At 42.0% G+C, this 22,803-nt stretch overlaps 1 protein-coding gene across 2 annotated transcripts in view; it reads left to right on the top strand.

Annotated features, from left to right (window-relative positions):
- Window positions 1-22,803, top strand: part of PLAG1 (PLAG1 zinc finger) — a 51,882-nt gene that overhangs the window by 21,108 nt on the left and 7,971 nt on the right. For both annotated transcript variants that reach the window (XM_014873088.2, XM_014873086.2), the window contains exon 2: window positions 19,713-19,812. The gene's annotated coding sequence lies outside the window, so the exon portion shown is untranslated. The remainder of the gene's footprint in view (window positions 1-19,712; window positions 19,813-22,803) is intronic.

Genomic DNA, 22,803 nt, shown 5'->3' with positions numbered 1-22,803 from the left:
GTGGTAGTGTAGCAGATTCCTTATTGAGTGAGACTAAAGTGTTGTGCTTATTTTCTATAAAGACTATTTGTAATGTTGAAGAAAAGCTGGGTGTTTGACATGGTTCAGCTTTTAAAAATCATGTGACGTTTTATTTGATTTTTTCTTTGCCTTCATATTTTCATACTTTCATTGAAAACGTGCTCCAAGCAAGAGGCCACGTTAACATCATTAGCTGTATGTCCAGATAACTTTTCTCCACCTTTCTCAATATTGAAATGAGCCAAAAAGTGTGTACTTGGATTTGATGCTGTTGTGAGCCTGTTCCATCTCATCACAGCCTTGCTTCCTGTTAAATCAGAAGATACCTTTCATATTGAAATACTAAGGTTATGTAAGTGTAGTAGATGCTCTTTTTTAAAAATTCGTCTTTCAGAAAGCCCTGTGTTGGTCTCTGTGGTTGACAGCCATCTGTGGTGCAGAGGACTGTAAACTTCTACATTATTTTTACTCTAGTAGGAGTAGTGAGTTCAAACAGTTGCCCAGTGGTCTCTCTGTTGTGATTGTAGATGTTTGGCAGATTTAGATCACACTAAGTTTATTCAAGGAGATCTATGCACTGCCAATAATAATATGAACTTGGTCATTCAGCACCTTTTTTCACCCCTACTAAGGTGAGAGCATCTCACAGTGCTGTGATATTTCATTAGCCTGCTGTGTTCAGTCTGTTCCATCAGGTTGATTCCTCCTGGATGCTGGGTATGCAAGACAGAGCTGGTGCCAAATCCCCATGTTCAGCAGGGTGCTGAAATTGCTGCTTTCCCGACTGAATGGCTACTGAGTACAGTTAGTACCAAGAGACCACAAGAAATCTGTGCATGCTCTTGGGGCTAGAGACGTGGGAATTTCATACTGCTCATCCCTGTTCCTGAGGTGGCTCTTCTCTGCCTCCTCTTGTGCTGGCACAAAACCACTCCTAAGACTAAGACTGCATGGAAATGGTTGGAATTCTTTCTGTAGGGTTAATTTGGCTGTTTTAGCTCTCTATGGTTAACTTGAATGTTTTAGGTTTCTGGCTTGGCACAGAGTGTGGAAAGGAAAGGAAAAAGGAAAGGAAAGGGAAAGGGAAGGAGGAAGAAGCACTAAACTGTTTCAGTGTAGCAGCATGCTGAAAATAACTAACTTCTGGGCAGACGAACAGAGTGCTGACGTGTGCTGTCTTCAACGTGACAGCTGGACAGATGTGTCCATCCCCGATCCCAAAGCATTAGCCAAGATGCTGTGCCAGAGCTGTTACCCCTGCCTCTGAGCTGCTCATAGATGAAAAGCTGAAAAGCTCAGCTGCTTTTGCTGCATGGTCTGGCTTCCAGCAAGGAGGTGGCTTGTGTCCGGCCAGCTTGGCATGTTGGCTGGCCATGGTTGCCTCTGCCTATGGTTGACCCAGTAAACAAGGTGCTTGCTTAGGATATAGCTGCTTTGCTTTTGGGATTGGATCCAGAGATGAGAAGGTAACTGCTGAAGTTGCTTGCCAAGGCAGCTATCAAATCTGATGACGGATCAAGCCTTGAGGTTAACTAACAGCAATTATCTTTACTGTAGCTATAGCTATTCTGAGTGATTTTTCAGGGGTTTGCTTTGTGTTTTGTTTTGCTTTGTTTTGAAAAGTTGATGCCTCACAGTGCTGGTTTGTGTGTAATTCAAGGGAAATATCAGCCCTCATCTTGGCAAGTACAGCCTTTTCAGTACAAACCTCAAAGTTGTGGTGACAAGTAGGGTAGCAATGAGAAATTAAAACGTAAATGTCTGATACATTCTTGTATTTTCATTTGGGAAAGGCTCCTCCAAAAGCACCCCCTTGCTTTGGTAAGGAAGCAAGTGATTTCAGAAAGAAACATGGTTAAAATCATCAGGCTATTCATTGTACCTGTTTTGGTAGTGAGTCTTTTTTCTTAGCCATTCATTTGCATAACCCGAGCTCTTTTAGACCATTTGGTACCCTTTTCTTTAGCAGATGTTTCCCCCCAGCACTAGTCATGGTGGCAGCTTGTTCAAGGTGGCAGGACTGGGTCAGTCTCGGGGGAGGGATGGAAGCTACAGGTCATAAATAAGAGTATTGTGTGTGGCTGATGATATGTAGCAAGTGTGGTTTAGTAAGATGAGCTTCCCCTGCAGAAAGGGGATGCACACCTTTCTTTACTCTGGCACATTTCTGTGAGATGATAGGAAGCAGGAAAGAAATGTAATTTCTGCGGCCAAGTTTCTATGTGTTACTTTTTCATGTGTTCTTCCTAATAGAAGGCTTGGGTGAGTGCCCTGCTGTCAGACTGTATTACCCAGCATTAGCTGGTCGTGAATCCATGCTTCATGTTCACAGGTGTTGCTTTTTTTCTTAAAGACTGCTCATGTGGGCAGTTACAAACACTGATGGAATGAGCATGAGTCTCCACATCTCCCTTTCCTCCCTCTGGTACTCGGATTTCAGTAAGTAGGGCATTTGCAGTTTGAAATTCGTAATTGTAACATTATCTGTCAGAAATAAAGGGGAAAAAACTGCTAAAATAAGTAGCCTAGAACACACTAGATCTGCTTCAGATAAAGCTGACCATTATTGTGTGCTATTAAACCAAGTGTTTTATAGGATTAATGGATACTGTATTTAAAGAGATTGGTTAGTGGTAGGAAGTAAGGCTGCCAGTGAAATCTTTATTCTAGAGTCCAAATGCAAAGATCTCTTATTAAAATTTATCCAGTTGTTTAGCTTTTCTTAACAGAGGGTTCATAGGTCACAGAAACAAGTGCAGTATGAAATTTCATACTCAGTAATCACCTGCTTTTAAAGAAAAATAGCTATATTCCATCATTTCAGAAGACAACAGTTACTGCTTTTTGCTATCAACATATGCGCCTGTGTGTTTACATTTGTGTTTATCCTAAACTTTTCATTTTTGTTGTTTTGGGGTTTTTTTGTTTGTTTGGTTGGTTTTTTAGCAGTAGAAGCCCTTACAGGCTCCAAAGGATTTCATTGGCTTTCTTTCTAGCCAGTTTTTCCTAAGAAAAGGTGACGGTACCAGTGATGTGAAAAATCCTGTCTGCAGCATTGCCTTGCAATTCATTAACACTGCTGCTTTGCCTCTGCCTGGCTTTGTTTCACTTTTTAGGCTCCCTTCTCCTCTTCACAGGAATCCTTGTTTTGGGGATTTTCTTACCAATTTGTCATCTGCCACATAAAGGGATGGGTGAAGGAAAAAGGGGGCTTTCTTATGAGAGAGCCTTGTTGTTCCTAATTCATTATAACTTGTCTCAGTTTCCTCTTTCTTAATCTCATTTTGCCTCTATTTCCGAACCTCCTCACCTTCATGCTGATGACTCCTCCCTCCCTGATCTTTGGGTTTAGACGAAGCTGGGAGGCGTGGTTAGATGCCAGAAGCCTCAGTTATTACTTACACAGGGAAACTTCATCCTGTCTGACAAGCATACTATTCGTAGCCTTGAGGGATATACCTGAAGGGCAGTGAGTTTCCACTCAGAATTTAAGTAGATTAGATTATGTATACATATTTGTTGTGACTTGGCGGGTATCCCAGTGCCCGAGGTCTTAAAACATATACTTTGCTATACTCAAGGCAAGCTCAACTGCATGTTTCAAAAGATGCTCTGGGGAGATGGGAGGGTGCTGTTTGGAGTCCGCAGAGGTGTTATTTTCTCTTGATCTGATACAACACAGGAATTCTGACTACTGTTCTATCTAGTCCTGTATTTTGTATTGATATTAGGTGCTATCAGATGCCTCAAGGGGTGGTATAACCATAAGATACAGAGGAGAAGATCCTCTCTTATTTAACTCTCTCCTGATTTGTATTTTGTCCTGGAAAAAGAGGGTTGCTCTTATTTTTTCTTGAAGCCCTCTTGAAATCATATTATAATTTTGGATGATCCAGTTATGTATGTAAATCTTGTCTGTCTGACTGTAAGCTACCTTCTGGCAATTAATCTCACAGTCTAATACTTTGCTGTTAAAAAACAAGTTGTGGGTGTTTATTTGTTTAAAATTCGCTATGCTTTGGCTTTATTGAGTGTCTCTGTCATAAGAACAGATGAAACCTGTTACTCTGAATTTGAACAAGTTACTCCACTGCCAATAATTTTAATAGTTTTATCTGGTTGAAAAAAAAACAAAAAAACAACAAAGACACAAACATGCAAATGCAGCCCCAAAATTCAGGTGCTGCGGATATGCTGGAGGGAACTGTGAAGTTAAAACAGCTGTATTTTATGAAATTCTGTTTGGTATGGCACTTTTCCTTATAAGGACCAATGACCAATTGTTTTGATTATTTAGAAGGAAAAAATTCCATGAGAACTGTTACTGAAAATGACTAACTTGGCATTTGTGATCTGTCGCTCCCTTATAACATTTGATGCAATACTAAATTTAAGATAGCTGAAACATCCAGTTAGCTTCTCAGTGCTTCAGATGTTCCTGTGTGACCTATTTATTTCATTTTCTTGTAAATTGCTATTGATATCTGTAAATAAATACTCCTCCTTTTGGTAGTGGTGTTTTCTTAATACCCAGGCCTTTGTAAATAAAGAACAGCCTGTACATCTGATAGAAATCTCCAAGACTCAGTTTGCGATGCACAGTGACCTACAGGCTTCAGCAGCAAGGCTCTGAAGTGATTCCTTGGATTTTGCCACCAAAGCAGGGAAGCCTTGGAAGGAGGAGTGTGGCTCTGCAGCTGCTCATGGGTGGTGGAGGCTCTGGAAGAGCATGGTGGTTAGGGCTGCACTTTAGAAACTAGGAGTGGATGGATCTCGTTGTGAGAGGAGGGGAGACTTGACAGAGAAGTAGGCTGGATTTGGTTAAGTAATTTTGTTTCCTTCTTTAAGCAAGGGCTGGAAGTTGATAAAAATGTGTACGCTGATACACCTTAGATATGAGCTGCTTTTCTCAAAGGTGCCGAGGGGGCTGTGAGAGAGATGGGACCAGGACTTAGCAGATCTGAAATGTACATGTCCATCTTTGGTGTCTTAGTGGCATATGGAAGATGCTTGAATACAGTAATTACAAATCTATCTATTAGAGTAGTCTCTGAAAGATAGAGGATGAGGAATAACCCATTGTAGGGATTTTTCCTTCTTTTTTTTTTCTTTTTTTTTCTTTTTACATTATGATATTCTTCCTATATGCTGAAAAAGATTTTTCTCTAATGAACAGAAACTGCATGCAAAATTCACTGCATTTTCCACTCTTTACTTCTATTTTCCTTTTGTAAGTATGGAAACATAGAATTCACTCAAGCAGACAATAGGTAGGAGTGTCCCTTTGTGAACTTTAAAATGGGTGAAGTGAGAGAGAATTTCTAGGCTGATGATTACTGAGAAATAATTAACAAATCAAATTCACTATGGCTTAGTCCACAGTAGATGTTACCTTGAACACAGTGCAGTTCCTCATACAGCATTGTGTGTCCATGCTGAACTGAATTCTTGATGTTGCATCACAAAGGACTACTTACTTACTACTTACTGTAGCAAATGCTTGTTGTGGTGAGCTGGGTTCCGCTCAAGATTTCTTTGGGTTGATTGCTTGTAATGCGCTGGGTTTTATTTCTTCCCACCTGGCTCACTACCCATGCTCTGCTTTACTCAAGGATCATTCTGAGTAGAGGTAGATGCTCCATACATGTTGGCAGGTAGACAAGAGTGCTGCTTTTTGTGGTGGAGGTTATAAGAAAGTTGGTTACAATAATTGGTTAGTTTTGAAGAGCCTGCCAAGGCTCTGGTGGCCTCCAGTTCATATATGACTGAGCCTACTCGGATATGAATCCAAGTATGGGGTGGACAGGTACAGGTCACTACCCACATAACTGAAAGAGAGAAAACACACCTGGACCTGGCCTCGGGAAGGAATCAGCACAAGGCACCACAAAGGATATAGCAGAAGACAAAGAAATTCAACAGGATTCTTGATCAGTGCCCTCATATGTGCTCAGGGCTGTGGTTTTGCAAGTGACATGGCCACCAAATCCAGGAATTATTTTTTTCTCTCAGATGGTGCACAGTGCCACAACTGAGGCCTGAGGTAAATGGGCTTAAAAAAACCAACAAACAAACCAGCAAAAAAAAAAAAGTCAGTAGCCTCACCTATACCATAGTGTCCTCCTGGCCTGGATCTGCTGCAAGGCACTGTGTCTCCTCAGTTGTGAGCAATACCCAAGAAATGGCTACAGGATCCTGTGGCGGCTGGAGGAGGAAACTGATCGGTAAGTATTGCATGCTCAATTGCACAATAACTTCACAGGAGGGTTTAAACTACTTTTTCTGGAGCATCACTCCATCACTCAGGTAGCAGCCTTTCCCTTGCCATTTAACTTAGCCATTCTCAAACTTATGTCAGACTCCTGTCTTATTTTCTGTGAGCTCCTCATCCATACAGATGTGCTGTCACTCACTGACCACCTCTAAAATTCTGCACTCCAGCTATTGTCCCTCTATCCTTTCATTTCTCTTACTCTCTCATCCAGAGTATCAGCCTTTACTGTCAGTATCCCCTACCCCTCTCCCTGGTCTTCGCTAAGCTAGCCTTGCCTACTTACCAGTCCAGCTCGACTGAAGGACTTCACAAAAACTTTACTGTATCAGCTCCCTGATAACCTCCCATGTCTTCTCCTTCCCCTTGTTCTCTGTGCCCTTGTACCCTCTTTATAAAAGACTCATTTAATGAGGAATAGCATCAAGTTATCTTAGCTGCCCAGCTCAGTTATCGTCACTGTCCAAATCTTTGCAACTCTGTCCTGTACCTACGTTGCCCTATTTGGAAAGCCTGGAGATGTCCAGAAGGAGAGTGCTGACCCTGCTCTTGGTGTTGTTATCACCATGGAGCTCACTGCCTGCTCCCTGCCTTGGGGTACCCGAGGCTGTGGGGAAGGCAGGAAGCAGCCCAGCCCAGTTAGACACAGCAAGGAGCTGCCTGTCGCAGCTGAGCTGAAGCCATGGCATGGCTCACCTCCATGCTCCCTGGAGCTCTGCTCCTCATGTTCGGTGCAAGGGGAGATAGTTTGAAGGCTGGAGGGAGCCATGTGTTCAGGGATGTGCACGAACATAGGGAATGGATGGTGTTGTATGGGACTGCTTCCTCCTGCTGCTGCCTGCACCCCTGCCTGTGTGACATGCTTCAGCTTAAAAAGTATTGGTTTGCTTTCCTCCCAGCCAGTGACTGTCACATCTGTGCTGCTGACTCATGTTTTGTAGTTTGTCCAGTACCTGACTCGACAATTGCAAGAACTCTTGATTACACTTTTTGATGCTTTTATATTCTTTTTTCTTCATCTTGTTCCCCTCAGTGAAATGTCATCTTCTGATACGTCTTACTTTAAAGCTTTAATGATATATTTCTTCGCTGTGCCAAGTCCCAGACATGATTCACACTTTTCTGCCTCCTTTCTCTACTGATTTGATCTCTCATTTCCTCCTCGCTAATGACAGCCTTCCCCAGCTTTGGTTATGCTGCCCCCCTGCTCCAGACTTTAGTCATGCTCAGAGTGTTTATTCATCCTAGAGCAGTTTCAAATACAAAGCTGTGCTGTTGCGGAGTTTCGTTACTGTGCTCAATCTTCACTGCGGGTGAAGTACACAAAGAATTTTGAACTGTGTTGCTGTTGTAAATCTTCTGTGTAGTAGAATGAGTTTGTGTAGATCTAAAAGCTGCAACAAAACTTTCTTATCTTCAGTGTATTATACAGTAATTTTCAGGAGAAATGAAAAGAGTGAAAATAGTGCGTAAGAGGGAGGTTTGACACAAAAAGTGCAAGTAAAGGAGGTGTCGGGCTGTTATTTTGGTTTTTTTTTTTTTCTCCTCTAAGGAAAAGCTCCTTTAACACTCCTGGATGAAGCTTATTGATAGGTACCCTTGCAGTGCATTATCACTGTTTGCCTGTTGTCTTTATAAATTAGGTCCTTAAGACTCCAAGGAATTTGTTAGGGAGTGCTCTCCTTTGGCATGACAGCTAGTTTCCCATGTATGCAGTTAAATATGTAATGCATATTAGTTTTTTCTTTAAAAACAAAAACCCAACAAACAACCAAAAGCAGAACTCTTTATACTCAAAGTCCCTATCCAACAGTGTCTGACCATTTCAAGTTTTGAAACAATAGCAACCAACTTACCCCATTACGTATGTCTCAGAAAAACCTACAACAGCATATGTAGTATGTGGAAGTAATTTGGAAAGCATCTTGCAGTTTTGAAGGGAGCACGGTGAAAAGAGAAACTGGGAGAAAAGAATCTAAGTGTGGTCATGAGGGAAGAAACTAGTTAGCAGTATTAAAATAGATTTTAATGAGTGGGGTGACTAGTAACATCTTTATTTTTTCTGATTTCTCTTAGCACATAAAAAAGCTGCAGCCCATATGAAGACGGGAATTAGTAGCTAAAAGGTAGCCATCAGATTTCAGAAGATAAACAAAAAGTGGATCTGAACCTTGAAATTGTCAGCTCAGCAAAGGCAGAGTGGTGAAAGGAGGGTTTCCTGGAGAGCCCCCAGAAGACTGTGATGGATTATAATGTTTCTAGAAGGGGGACAAGAAACAGGCAGAACAAAGGTGCTAAACCTAAACAGTTCTAACAAAACACTGGTCAAGCATTTTATCTCCAACACCCTGCAAAACACAGAAGGTATTTCAGATTGACACCACTATGTCAGTTGAGCCGAAATGTTTCCTGACTACTCTGATTCTTGTATATACCATCTAGAGGAGCACTGGTTAAGACTTGCTTTGTTTTTAAGGTCATTATTTTTTCACTGAAAAAAATTCACCATCACCTAAATCAGTAAATAAATTCATTTGTCTAAACACCCGTCTTAAAAACTAATTGAACCCACAACTGTTGTAAAATTCATCTCTTCAAAGCTTTTTTAAAATAAAATTAAACTAAATTTACCTTTTTGATTGCAAATTTTTTGCTAGCCTAGAGCTACTTCCTCACAGTGTGAAAGGAACTCAAGCGCCTTGTTGGAGAGCATTTTAGAGGAAGACATTTTCTGGGATTCACAAAAGCATCTCTATTTCATGTTTCCATCTGCCCTCCAGGATTTTTTCCCATAACATGCATGAAACATTGATGCATACCACACAGTCATAAGACTATTTTTATTCCATCTTTTTGTCACCATCTTCCTTCCACCTTTCTGGAAGCCTGCCCTACTAGCAGTTTGCAGCTGTTCAAGGCAAAGTCTTGCATGTGTTTTTTTCACATCACTTAATGTAGGCTTGAAATCAGGGAAGCAGATTCTGCTAAGTTGCTTTAAAAAAATAGAGCTTGTAAGTGGCCTGGTGTCTTAGACTGTGGAGAATAAAATTTAAATTTCAGGACATCAGGGTCTTTCATCATATATCACCCAGTGTTGGTGAATACTTACTGTGGTAAACTGTGTCCAGCAAGACTGAGAAAGTATTAAGGCAGTGTGTTTGGAGGTGGAGCTGGGACAGAGTAGGGCAACACGTATGCATTTCACAGCCTGCTTCTGTGACAGCAGGGAACCCTATCCCTGTCCCTTGACTTGACATGGAGAAACCTTGTGCTACTGTCAGCCTTCCTGGCTTGGTTGTCTTGCCAATAATAAGATAACTACCTTGTGATTTAATGGTAAAATTGTTTGGTGACCATATTGTTATGACATTTAATCAGGCTGACAGGAGCTCCCAAAATGGTTTTCTGTTGGTGTAGCTCCTGGACAAAATCTGTGTGGACTTCTAGCAGATTCTGGTTTTGCTGCCTGAAACTGATCCAGTTGTTGCTGCTGGTCACCTGAATCCGAATATTGTAATCCAGGTGGCTATTCCGGATACTAACTGCCTGCCTTATCTCCCACTGCAATGTTCAGTTGTGTAGCTCTAAATTATGCATGACTGCTTTTAGTTGTTCACTAATCTGGCATCAAATCTCAGAATTCTTATGCATTGAGATGTGCATCCCAAATAGTGTTGCATGGCATCACAGTGCTCTGGAGCAGAATACTTAACATGCCAAATGGGAAATGGGAGCAAATGCAGGGCTATGTGCTTACCTCGTTCACAAGGATGGTCTTGTAGCAGGAGGGCTTGTGGGGGCTCTGAGAAGTCAATCTAGTCAGAGTAAGCTGTTTAGGTGTGTGCTAACAGCATTGCTCAAAGCTGGTACATGAACAGAGTCAGAAATACATTCGGTGTGTGAGCTGTGCAGCTTCAGAAAGGCTCGCTGGTTACAGCTTTGAAGAGAGATTTGCTTTGGTATTACCTTAAATATTCTTCATTTTCAGTTAACCTTCCCTAAGGCTTTTGTGTTTTACCTTATTTGTAAAACGAGGTCAATAAGGTCAATACCGTCATCCAGCACCACAGTTGTATCAATAGTAGCAAAAGCAATCGTGGCTAAATGTAACACATTCTATTTACTGCAAAGCTACAGTGATCTATGAAGTTTTTTCTTTTCAGCTAGAGCAGCAGTTCCTTGACTGTCGGTTGTATTGGAAGGGACTGCTTGGAAATCGGTCACTCTTTCTTGTTGCCTTTCTTTGAGGGCTGGGATAAGAAGCAAAGGAAACAGGTCAACCAGGATCAGCATTTTAGTTCGAATAGCTCCAATAAAGAACATGATTTTAAAAACCCCAATACTGCAAAAAAACAGTGCTAAATCTCATCACAGCTTTTGCCCCCAGGCGATGTTGTTTAGATGGTGTGACTCAGGGCAGGACTGGGTTTCTGCTACAGGCTGTGCACTACTGCATGGTTGCCACCTATACCCAGGATGTGCTGTTTTGTAGTGGGGAGACTACTCTGTCTCTCAGTCACTTTATATCTGTCCTGCATACAGATATATGTCCTGTCTTTTTTTTCCAAAATTGATCTTTTCACTATCTAGTGTAGCATCATGAAGGAAATTAGCTCCTATGAAAGGCCTCGTCCTAGCACAGTCCCTGCAGGTTCTATGAGGTATTAGGATTTTTTTCAACCACCAACTTGCCCCTCTTATTTGTGTTTGTGTTAACTAGCAGGACTAGAGCACCAGAAACCCTTACTTGAATGATAGCTGAAACTGTTAAAAACTGTTAAAAACATCTTTAGTTATGATTTGTTAGGTGACTGTCTCAAAAAGCAAAATTTGCAACACCTATCCAATCTATTTGTGCTCTGCAATATAATTATGTTATGTCTAAATGGTACACGCTCAACAGGTTCAGAAAACTCTTCTGAATTGCAAGTATGGCAGATCATGGTTTCAGGGGTAGTCTGGGCCAGGCAGGTCTGTACCAGGCAAATCTGAACTCTATTTGGTTGGTAGATGCTGTAATAAAGCATAGAATTGGTGACCAGCTGTTTAGGAATGATAATTTGAGAAGAATTAAACATCTATGAGGAAGTCCTGTCTTGGGAGGCATCAGCAAGAAGTAAAGATGTTCTGGTTCAAAAATCAAAGTGAACTTCATCAAAAAGACTTCTTCAGGAAACTAAGATGATGTAAGAGAGGAGATCTTTGCACAAGTAAATGACAGTTTAAGAGGTATAAGCGAAGGGTAGAAGGTCAGTTCTCAGTTAAAGGAGGGTCCCAGTTAAGTTCCACAGAGATCTGTGGAGCATGTTTGTGAATGGTATCAGTAAGGGGGTGAGCAGGTGGATGAGGAACCTTGCTTTGAAGAAGAGAGATAGCTGTGGAGAACACTGGAAGGACATTAAAGTGCTGAGGACTATGCAACAAAATGGGTGATAAGATTCAGTGTAGATAAATTCTGATGATAAATGAGGATAACAGGGCAGAACAATCCTTGTTATATATTAGGAGTTTGAGCTGAGTATTACCATTGAGGAGTAAGATTTGGGAATTGTGATGGATGATCCTGTGAGATCATGAACTCATTGGTCACCAAAACACAATTCAGTTTTGAATAACTTTTGAGACTGTATTACATTACAAGAGTGTACATTACAAGAGTATGTTCAAGTTGCTTCCAAGTGCTGTGTGTTATTTTTGGAGCCTTCCAAGGTTTATTAGAACTGGAAAAAGCTTAGAGAAGGTCAGTAAGGATGATGAGCTATATGGGGTGGCTTCCATTAAAGAACATTTCTGTAAATTGGAGCTTTGGTCTGGGAAAGTAATTAATTGAGGGCAGTGTTGTGGACATCTGCAAAGGAAGGAAGATGCTTTTTAAAACAAAAGCATGCACAGTTAGGAGGGAAGACAGATTCAGATCCTTCAAAAAGAAGAAGTTCTCCATGAAATCATCAGTGGAGAGACCTGTGGGATGACTTGTCAAACATATGTTGTAGATATTATAAAAAGTTATATGGTTTCCAGAGAATTATGGACTATTTCTTGGAAGGGCAATGTGCTCAAAGTTGCTAAACAGAAACCACATATGGTTCAGAAATTCCCCAACATCAAAGGAGTGGGTGGTCTGAAGAAAATCAGAGAAATATCACACGTCTGTGACCTGTTCTGTACTTCTGGCTATTACTGAAGATAGAATACTGTCCTAGATGTAGCTCTAATCTTTCCCACACACCCATGCTCATTTTAAGGTGTCTTGTGACAAAGGAAAATACTTTTCGTTAAAAATATCAAATCAGTTCCCGACCATATTAGTGTATAATCTCACGCGCCTTTAGATTGTGTATTTGTGCTTGCATGTGCAAGGATTTGCTTTTGCATTTTATTATAAAAATAGCATGGGCCTATATGCAGATTAACTAGAACAAAGCTTTTGTTTTGTTTTGTTTTGTTTTCACAAAAGCATCGTCACTTTAAAAATGGGTGCAGATTATTCTTGAGGAGGAGGGCTGGTGGTGGTGGTGGTGTCATTCCAAAACAAATGAAAACACTTCCGCAGGTTTTAAAAATTCTAACAGTAATTACACTAACAGTGTTATTTGTATCACGGTCTCTCCAAAGTTTTTAGAAAAACATCTATGCAGTGCCATAGAGATTCTTAAAAAGTCCATAAAACCACAATCGTCAGATGGGTTAGCTCCAAGCAGCTCGTTTCCTTTAATTTAGTATATAACCAAGAATCCTTTGGAACATTTAGTAACCAAAACTGAGCTCTCAAGATTTAAAGTGGACCTAAGTAATCTGAAACATGGAATGCCCACAAAGAGATGCTGGATGGTATTGTGATTTTTTTTTCCTTTAAATTACAGACTATTAGGTCATGCTAAAATAAACATTAGTAAGTCCATGTTTTACTTTTCCAGAAACTTAAGGAACAAAAAAAGGGCAAGCATGATAGAATTTTTGTTGTATATTCTGAAAAATAAGTTATGTAATCCTCTTTCTAGTGTAGCATATTATAAGAATGAGTTGCTTTCTGAAATTAAAAAGTTAATTGTCAAAATTTCATGACTGTAGTACAGCTCTCAGAATTGCATAGAATTATGACAATGAAAAAAAATTGAACTTAATAGTCATATCTATACAAATACCTATTTTTGTATGATGGTTACTGTCCCACAGGAATCTAGTGGCTTTTTTCCTCCAAGTGCTTGCTTTATGAATAAATAAAAGATATGTATATTTAACAGATGTTTACTGCTGAAATCTGTGTATTTGCTGCCCACAAGAAAAGAAATGTGTCTAATAATTTTAGTGCATTTGTTTCCATTGCTACCTAAATTTCAGACTGGGATTTTTTTCTCCTCAAGTGCCTGCAGTTTCTGTAGGTTTCTCTGCTTTGTTGATGTTTAAAGAAAACCCAAACAGCAAAGCCTTAAATAAAATCTAGTATTGATGAATCTTGTCTTTTTCTATCTTCTATATAATATTCTTTGCAGCATAATCATCGTTATGCACACAGTAGATATTAGTAATGTGCTGTTACTAACAGTAGACTACAATGGTTTGCCTGGTTTTAGTTTCAGTGGTTATGTTATTTCATTGTGTTCTAGATGTTAGGCTGTTTCCCTGAGGGGTGAACTCTTATGTGTTATTATCTCTAAGTCATTCTTATGTTTGTATCTAAGATTGCTGGAGAGATATTTTCACTGTTTTGCCCACATCATTCCATTTTCCTGCAGCAGCTTTTGCAGGCAGTTCTCCTTCTGCATGCCTGGATTTGGGGATTTGGTTGTATCTTCCTGCAGCCCGTGCATGCTCTCACTGCTGTCCTACCATGCTCCCTCAGCCACTCCTCTACACTGTAGGCTGGAGCTTGAATCCTTGGAGCAGGATTTCCCTGAATTGAGCCATGCACTATAAGCAGGTCCTGAAGTTCAAGATAAGAAAAATAATAGTCTTGTATATATTTTTTTAAAACCCACACAGCAACACTATCTGTTCTTCTGTGATTAGTTGGCATGTATGTGCAAGCTCCTTTTACATAAAGCACCACTGTACCATAGGGCCAGTGCCTGCATCTTTGAATGGTTATTTGCAGTAACTGCTGTCTGAAAACGCAGCAGGCCAAGTGGCATCACCCACCTCTCAGTGCCATCTTGTCCCACTGGGGCCTCAGTATTGGACCCCTGTGTCTTTTCTCATCTGTCTGTCATCTTATGAGGGAAGAAGAGCTGTAAAAGCCTGGCTGGTTCCCAGCTGCTCTCAGGTAGGGTACCTGCCAGCTCTCCCCTCTCACTGCCTGCTGTACAAAAGGCCAAAGTGCCAGAGACAGGGCTCTGGGGGCCAAGATCTGTCCCTCCTGCTGTTTGGCAGTGCCTTATTTTTAGACAATTGTGCCAGGTGTCTGTACATGTTGCTTGCTGTTCAAATCTCTTCCAAATTACACAAAAAAGCAGACAGAAATTTAAATTGCACTTTGTGAAAGTGCAGGTGTGAGCCTCTCCTGGCCTAGTCAGACTTCATGGCCAAACTCACTTCTGGTTGTCTCACCCTAGAATGCCCATTCTTCTGTCTACCAGCATCAAACCTTTGTTGCACCTTTCCCCCTCCACCCCTATTCAGCCAAGAACAAATGGGGGAGGATCAGCATCTTCCTACCAAAGCCAGGATTCTCATTCTAAATATGGCAAAGGTGAGCAGGCTCCCTCAGCAGTCTCTTTTAAATAGTGACATGCTGTTCAAATAAATGCAGATCAAATAGCCTGCCAAACATAAGCAGGGATGTAGACCCCAGAATCAGTCAGAAGACTTGATTTAAATGCGATTTGGAGAAAGGCACCCCTAAAGCCATCAATACTTCAACATCCTTACATGGATTTTTCTTACCTGCTTGACTGTTTCTGTTGGTGGGATCAGCTTCTTCATCTGAGATCCTCCCTTGTGGAAAGTTAATTCTCTCTAAGAGGGATCTCTGAAAGCCACAGGTGGGGAGTTGTATCTTCTGCTGCCTGCAGCTACTCTTGAGCTGAAGCTTCTGCTGCAAAAAATCCAGTGTTTTTCTACAGAGCCGGTCAGACCTCTTGCTCTGTCTCTGAGGCCCGTACAAGTGTGCAGTAGGCACGTTGATCCTTGTTGATCCAGGAAGGGTGTCTGAGCCTTGCAGGGCTGCAGGTTCTGGCATGCTGTCCTGGAGCAGTGCAGGCACTTTGCCACTTCTGCCCTCAGCCCCTTCCAACTGCTATATCAGCAGGAGGATTAGATCTGCTCCCCCACAAAATAGAACTGCCTAGGGAAGGCTTGTGTGTAAGCCCACAGCACAGGGAAAGCCAGAGTAGACCACATGGTGCTCCTTCTTTGGCTGCCTGGGGTTAGATTCCTTCATCTTCAGGAGCTCTGGCAACATTTGTGCCATTTTAAGAGCCCCAGCTGAAGGGGGTGAGGTTTGTAGTTGGAGTCATAGAAGAGTTTGGATTGGAAGGGATTTAAAAGATCATCTAGTACCAGCCCTCATGCCATGGACAGGGACACCTTCCACTAGATGAAGTTGCTCAAAGCTCCATCCAACCTGTCCCCTTGAACACTTTCAGGGATGGGGCATCCAGCTTCTCTGGGCAGCCTGTTCCAGTGATTGCCTCTCTACAGATGGAGGTGCTGTCTGACAGTCATTTTGGCTCTTCTGAGCCACACTGAGTGGCTAAATCAGCTGTCTCTTGCTGATGATTTCACCAACTCAGCTCCTCCAGCTATCCCTGCTTGGCTCCAACAGAGCAGATTTCATTTGTCAGTACTTTTTAGACTATTAGTCACCTGGTACAGAAAAGAGGAAAAATTACTGTAATGGTGGCTGGCAGTAGAGGCACCAAAAGTCATCTGTTGTCCTTTAATCTGAATGGGTCTTTACTGCTGGCAAACCTGAGAGAGGTTGGACTGGGGCATACTGAGATTAGTTTGCTCCATTACCACCTTGAGCAGCAGCAACTCCTTGTATCCTTGGGTTGCACTTGTTCATCCTCTTTGTTCCTCAACTGGGATGCCAGTCGGTGTTTCATCTTTCCGAACCTCGCACCACAGTTCCAGCTAGGACATCAGCTCTTGCCCATGTATTTCTGTCCCATGCCCCTGCTCCCTTTCATCAGCCACAGCAAACCTTGTGAGCTCGGTTCACATCATACCTGAACTGCTGAGGTGGGAGCACAGGTGTGGGAGCAGCAGGGCAGAGGGAGGCTGCCCTTGCCGAAGCAGCGCGTTGATGGCAGTGGCGCACGCGATTGGATTTGTGCCACGGTGCGAGTGAAGAGCAGAGGTGGGAGCTGCCCCTGCTGCTGGCCGTGCTAGGTGGGGCAGTGGTGAGCCTGGCACTGCTGGGGAGTCCTTTGCCTCGGGCAGGGCTGGGAGGGTTCACAGGCACAGCCTGGATGGACATAACTGACTTCAGAGACTTGGTCCTGTCCGTGTGAGTACGTGCTCACCTGGGATCTGTGCGGACAGCACTTCTTAAAGAATCACAGTTTCCCTAGGGTAAGTAACCACTTTCCTTTTTGTTTCCTTAAAGAAATATTTGAAACCCACGATGACTCTAATGCTTTTAACTCCTTACTGCGTTCTACCATTATTATGATTCTGATATTTCTAGGACCCTTCCTTTGGTTTAAAACTGACTGATTTCAGGAATTGATTCAGGATTCAGGAAGCTAGATTTGCTGTTTTATATAAAAGGCAAAATGTTCTCAGTACTGTGTTCTCACTATTGCTCTTTTATTTTGAAAGAAAATAGCCGTGAAACTTGTTTTCCTTTACTGTGCTTGAACCCTTTAAGTATGAAATGCAAGTTAGGAGGAGGATTATTGGTTATATTTCTGTATTGTCTTCATTACCCTTTTAGCTGAGATATCAAACGTTTTAAAATATTTTCAAGTGTAACTATTTTATCGGGTTTTTAAATAGGAACTGTAATTTGGGGAAAGAAAGTGTTACACTTTTTAATATTGAAAAGGAATAGAGTTATTTTATATTTTATATTTATCTTCCACATAAGGAAGATAATCTTCTACTTTTTTTTTGTTGAAATTCAAATACTGTCTAACCTGCAATTATCAAGGTGTTTGGAGACTTAGCAAAATTGGTGCTTCATAAATTCTGGAAGATCTGGGGTAAACTGTAAGAATTGTAGGAAGTCTGACAAATTAGAGAAGTAGTGTTTTGTTACTAGTACCCAAGTGGGCTTTGAGCACATGTGTGTGATGATGCATTCTGCTGTATGATGCTTCTCTGCTTCGTGTGGAGAATACTTGGTTATTCATTAAAAATTCTTCCTACCTCATCTAGGTGAAGCTTGTAACACTATGACCATAAGCAGTTACAAGGAGAACGGTACATCTTTGTCCAGTATTATGCCTCAGACATTTTCTAATACCAAAACCTTCTGAGACAGATGGTCTGGAAATCAGCATTGCCGTGGACAACTTTTGTCTTCCGTGCATAAGGAAAAGTCTTTTATCCAATAGCATGCTTATTGTTGCAAAACACAGGAATTATTTTATCTTTTCACCTAATCCTGCCCAGTAGCCCCCTTGTGTGTATGTTGTTGAGCTCTTTACATAATAATGGCCCTATAGAAATCGAGATCCTACTAATTGTAGCGTTGCCCTCACTTGCATCCATTGTATTGTGATTTTGCTGTATTCCTAAGGTAATGAATAAATGAGAGTACCTGACTGTCCTCCTTCCTTCTCCTCATCATTTTAGCTACATCTCGTGTTTATCTTGTTTATTTACTTGTTCCAGTTGCTTCATTTTCCCCTGATTCCATAGTCCTTCCATGTCTGTAGTGGCCTGTCTCTGAGGGCATCTGCTTTTTGCTAGAGTGACTTTAGGTGTGTGGTGAGCACTGAGGACTATAAACATTTAAGAGAAAGTTAAATGCCACTGAGAGGACTTTATAATATTTTAACAGAATTTGTTTGGGTCTTTTTTCTAAGCAGGAAATAGTCTGTAAATGTGAATAGTGAAGGTACTAAGTCCATGAGGACTTAGTCCATTACATGTATGTGTCTGTCTTATATATTGTCTACTTAACAATAGTACATTAGTAGAAACATCTGGGGAATGAAACTCTTCCCTTGTGACAGTGGAAGATGTTGAGATGGGCATTGCAGGGGAACAGATTTATAAGGGTCTTGCTGGGAGAGGAGGTAAGGAGTCACCAGCGATTTCTCCCTTAAACAAGGTGATTTGGGGACCTCAAAAAGTGGAGGTGAGGGTTGTACTCATTAGTTGAAAACAAAACTTTTTCTTTAGGTACTGGAGCTGTTTCTGCCTCCTGCCTGTATATACAAAGCCCCACATAAATGTTCCTCAGCCATCAGAGAGCTTCGGTTGGTTGCTCTGAAGCACTTCTGACATTAATTGATGTTTAGGGACACCTGTTTGCTCACATTCATGCTCACCAACAGAGGATGCTGGGGCTGTGCAGAGCTGAACTCTGTATCAAAGGAATGAATGATTTCTGGAGTGAATGGCAAGTCAGAAGGGAAAATGTTTTGTGTGGGGGGAAATGTTACATTACTACAGGGCTCCTGCCAAACAGTTTCAGCCTGCTGTGGGGTATGAGCACTGTATAGGGCTTTGCCCTTACACATCTGGAAGAATTGGACAGGAGAAACCTCCCCATTATAATGAGGCACTGAACATGTTTTCTGTGTATACCTATGTCATCCAGGAGGCCTTCTAGCAAGAAAAGGAAGACCTGCTGCAGATTTACAAAAGGATGATGGCAGGGGAAAGGGAAATATAAGGGAAATTCCAAAAAGGCCCTCTCAGCTTGCTCAGGCATACCTAGACTTGTCCTCCTTTGGGATTTACCTGTAGCATGTTCATCATTAAGAGGTTTTATTATTTTTTTAAAATTAATTTTATTTTCCTTTGCAGGTCACCTTTTAAGCTGCTATTTCCTGTATAATTAAGCAGAATGAAGGCATTAGGTTCTAGTAAAGTTGGGCCTAATCCAGAATCTTCTCTTACTCAGTTCTTTCTGAGTAAGAAGCTCAAGTCTGGGCCCAGCATTTCACATGTTTTGCTGTTACATCTAAATTATTTGTGGTCTGTGGATTTTTTTTTTTTTAACTTTATGAAAACTCCTTTGCTTTTGTCTAATTTTATCTCTTTATGTGTCACTGTCCAGCATAGCATTAGTTGAAATTATGTAAGTATACTGCAAATTGAAGTGCATAATTGCTACTGATAATGCAAGAATGATTCCTACAGTTTATAATTAACAGTATATAATGTTCTGTGCATGGGTTGGATCTGTCCCTTTTAACTTTTCCTTTCCGATTCTTTCCAATCCCTGGTCTTGCTGCATCACAGCCTTGATGAATGCACTGGTTTCGCTGGAGTCTAGTCCATTGTTCCTTTTGTTTTTCAGACCAGTAAAAATGGGAAGTACTGGATTCTGGTTTCCTCCAAGAAGAGTCAGCGGAACTGGTTAAGACCAAAATCTGAGGACTTTAGTGGGCAAACATCAGGTGTGCATTGAACAGAGGCTGCTTTAATCCTGCATTAAGTATATGCTTCTTTAAAAATAGTATTATATATAAGCTTTTGTGTAATGTGTTTGTTATATTTCATACTGCATATAATCATTCATCCTGCAGTTGAGAAAGTACCAGTAAGAATGTGGATTTAAAGTGATAATATGTTGAGACACAAGCAGGCAATTTTACTCATAAAATTCTTTCAGCTGGTCTTTGGAAAAATTAATATTTGAGGATCAGTGTTTTTTTAAAGTTTTATCTTCATTGCTCAGTCTATATATCCACATCCCAGAAAAAGGAAAAAAGTAGTTATTTGCTATTCAGAGATCAATACTGACATTCTTAATTGCCTTACCTATTGAGAAGTGATACTGAGATAATAGTGCATACGTGTTTTTTAATAAAATGCTGTCATTGTCAAAGATTGGATCCACACGATATTTGTTCTGATTATGCATTTTTAAGGACACTTAAACACAGTTCAAAGTCAGCTTAATTAGTTTTGATTGTAGAGGAACAAAACCCAAATTCTTCATCCCTGTGAATGTTCTGACTGGTACAGCAGCTAGGCTACCTCAAGTTTTGGAGAAGATAACAATAATTATGTATTGGCCTGAATATAGGATGGTCTCCAGCCTGAAGTGTGATCTTTGCGTTGAGAAAAGGAGTGAGAAATTGTCAGATGTTAATTTGTTAAGCTTAATATGCTGTTTCACAACAAAGGCTGCTTCTGACATCACATCAGATTCTGCAGAGCACCCTTCTGCATGGCCTCATATCCTGCATCTCCCCAGCTTGATGCACGTTCAGTTGCTTTCCACCCACCCCAGTGTTACCAGCTCACCCCTATCCTCATGTCCTTAGATATTCCCAATGCCTGTGCAGTACTCCCTGAGCCTCCCTAGCCCTACACCCCCATCTGGATTCTGTCCAATCTCCCTCTCTGTGGTGGCTCATCCCCCTTCCCTGTATCTTTCCTGTGTCCCCGCTTCTCTTCTCACTGTCTGGGCACCGAGTCCACATGCTGGACCCAGCATGGCTGAAGTAGTTCCACTCTCGTGCAGCAGACTGTGGAGGCTGTTCCCTTGCCTTTTCTGCTAGTCCTGCCTGCCCTGTCTCAGACTAGGTATGGATTTGGCAGGGAAGCCAGAGGGGCTGGATCCCTTGTACCCCATTGGGGCTGTAAGTGTGCCCTGACCATGCAGTAAGGGTTGTGACTGCTGTGTTCTTAGCTCTGTGTGGTGGGTCTCGTGCAGGTGCCTGTGTGCTATAGAAGTACTCTGTGCAAGTGTAGGTCAGGTTGGGTTTTTTTTCTCCCCCCTGAACTTCATTTGTCAGGAGAGATTAGACTAAAGCAAAATTTCATTCTACATTCAGGCCAATATGCATTGAAGACCAGTGTGTTCATTAACAGAAGAACAAAACTAATTTTATTACTGGATTCTGATTAAAGCCTGTATTAAAAAAAAACCACCTTTCAATACACAGATATATCACAACTTTGATGTTAATCAGACTCTCATTTTGATTACATTGGTGGCTTCATTGAAGTCTTTGGAACTGGTCTTCATTTACTTTTATTGAAAAAATTATTGCTCCTAGGTCTCCAAACAACTGCTCCGTACAAACTAGAATTAGTGAGCTAGATTATGAGACAGAAAGTAAAATTAAGCTGATACTTTGAAGACCTGTGCATTTTCCCACTCATGGAACTGATGTCTCCAGGCTTCATCCCACAAGTGGGAATGAGTTTTAAACATATCTGAAAACAAGAGAGTCCTTAAAGAAATGCCTTTTCTCTTGCTAGGTATCTTTAAAAGAAGTTAGTGTTTCCTTATAACATTTAAGAGAATAAGGTGGTCTTGCAAAACTGCTTGTTTAAAGGAGGTAGCATAGCTTAACCTGTCATTCAAGGACTTCAGGGTTGAAAGGAAGCAGCTTTCCATCTTGGTGTGCCAGTACTTCACTCCTCCTCCAAAGACAAGGGAAAACAGGGAGAAGGGAGGAAAAGGCTTAGACATACTCTGTATATTTCAAATGGAGGTCTCAGTCTGAGGATTTCTTAAAATGCAGACATTAAAGAGCACTTCCCCTTCTTCCTCTCCCTGCTTGTCCTGTCCTGCCATGCATTGAGGAAAACACAAGCATTCCTTCCTTCTCGCTTTCTTCCAGGACCATGCTGGGGCATTTGCGAGGAGCGTGTAGTTTTCCCCCAGCACACCTGGGTGTTGCTCTCCCTCCATCTCTGCTGAGCCTCAGCAGGGGTGAGAGGACAGCTAAGGCAAGGCTCCCTCTCAGCGACCCGGCCTCCCTCACTGCCGGCAGGGAAGAGCCCGATTTGTTTTCCAGTTGGGCTGGAGCAGCTGCAGCCTGGTGGTGCCTGCCCGGCTCCAGCTGTCCAGCTCCACCTGTCCCAGCAGCTGCAGCTTCCCAGCCCTGCTGCCGTGGCTGTGGCTCTGCCCGGACACTGAGCCCTGGCCCGGACACTGCCCGGCCCCGGTGCCGCCCGGCCCGGCCGCCTCCTGCGCATCTGCCCCGGCAGAGACCGGAGGGAACGGCAGCTGCCAGCCACGACACCGGGGCTGGGGGTGGCTGGTGACACTTTCAAGGGAGAAAGGCTAAATTTTGGGGCTTTCCAGCCCTCCCAAATGCTTGCATTGAGTGCTGTCCTGCTGCCCTCCTTGTCCCTGCTGCTGCTACGCTCCACCCTTCCCACTATGGGTAGCACAAGATTTTGGTATCTATAGTAGCAGTTGTGCTGTAAGGATAAAGCAAAGCTGTCAGCAATCCCTGACAAAGGAGGGCTGTTGAGTGCCCTGTGATGGCAGGTGCCCACTTGCCACTATATGATACCAGATGACAAATCTAAAGCTTCTCACCCACAAGTCAGACACAAAGATCACATCATGCATCTCCTGACAGTGAAAGCCTTCTGTTTAGTTCACATTTTGCTATGCCACAGGGGCAGGACTTGGAGCCTCC

This window comes from Sturnus vulgaris, chromosome 1 (genome assembly GCF_052056855.1).
Source record: "Sturnus vulgaris isolate bStuVul1 chromosome 1, bStuVul1.hap1, whole genome shotgun sequence".
Classification (NCBI taxonomy): domain Eukaryota; kingdom Metazoa; phylum Chordata; class Aves; order Passeriformes; family Sturnidae; genus Sturnus; species Sturnus vulgaris.
Note: the sequence above shows the minus strand (reverse complement) of the source record. Positions and strands in the feature narration are given on the sequence as shown.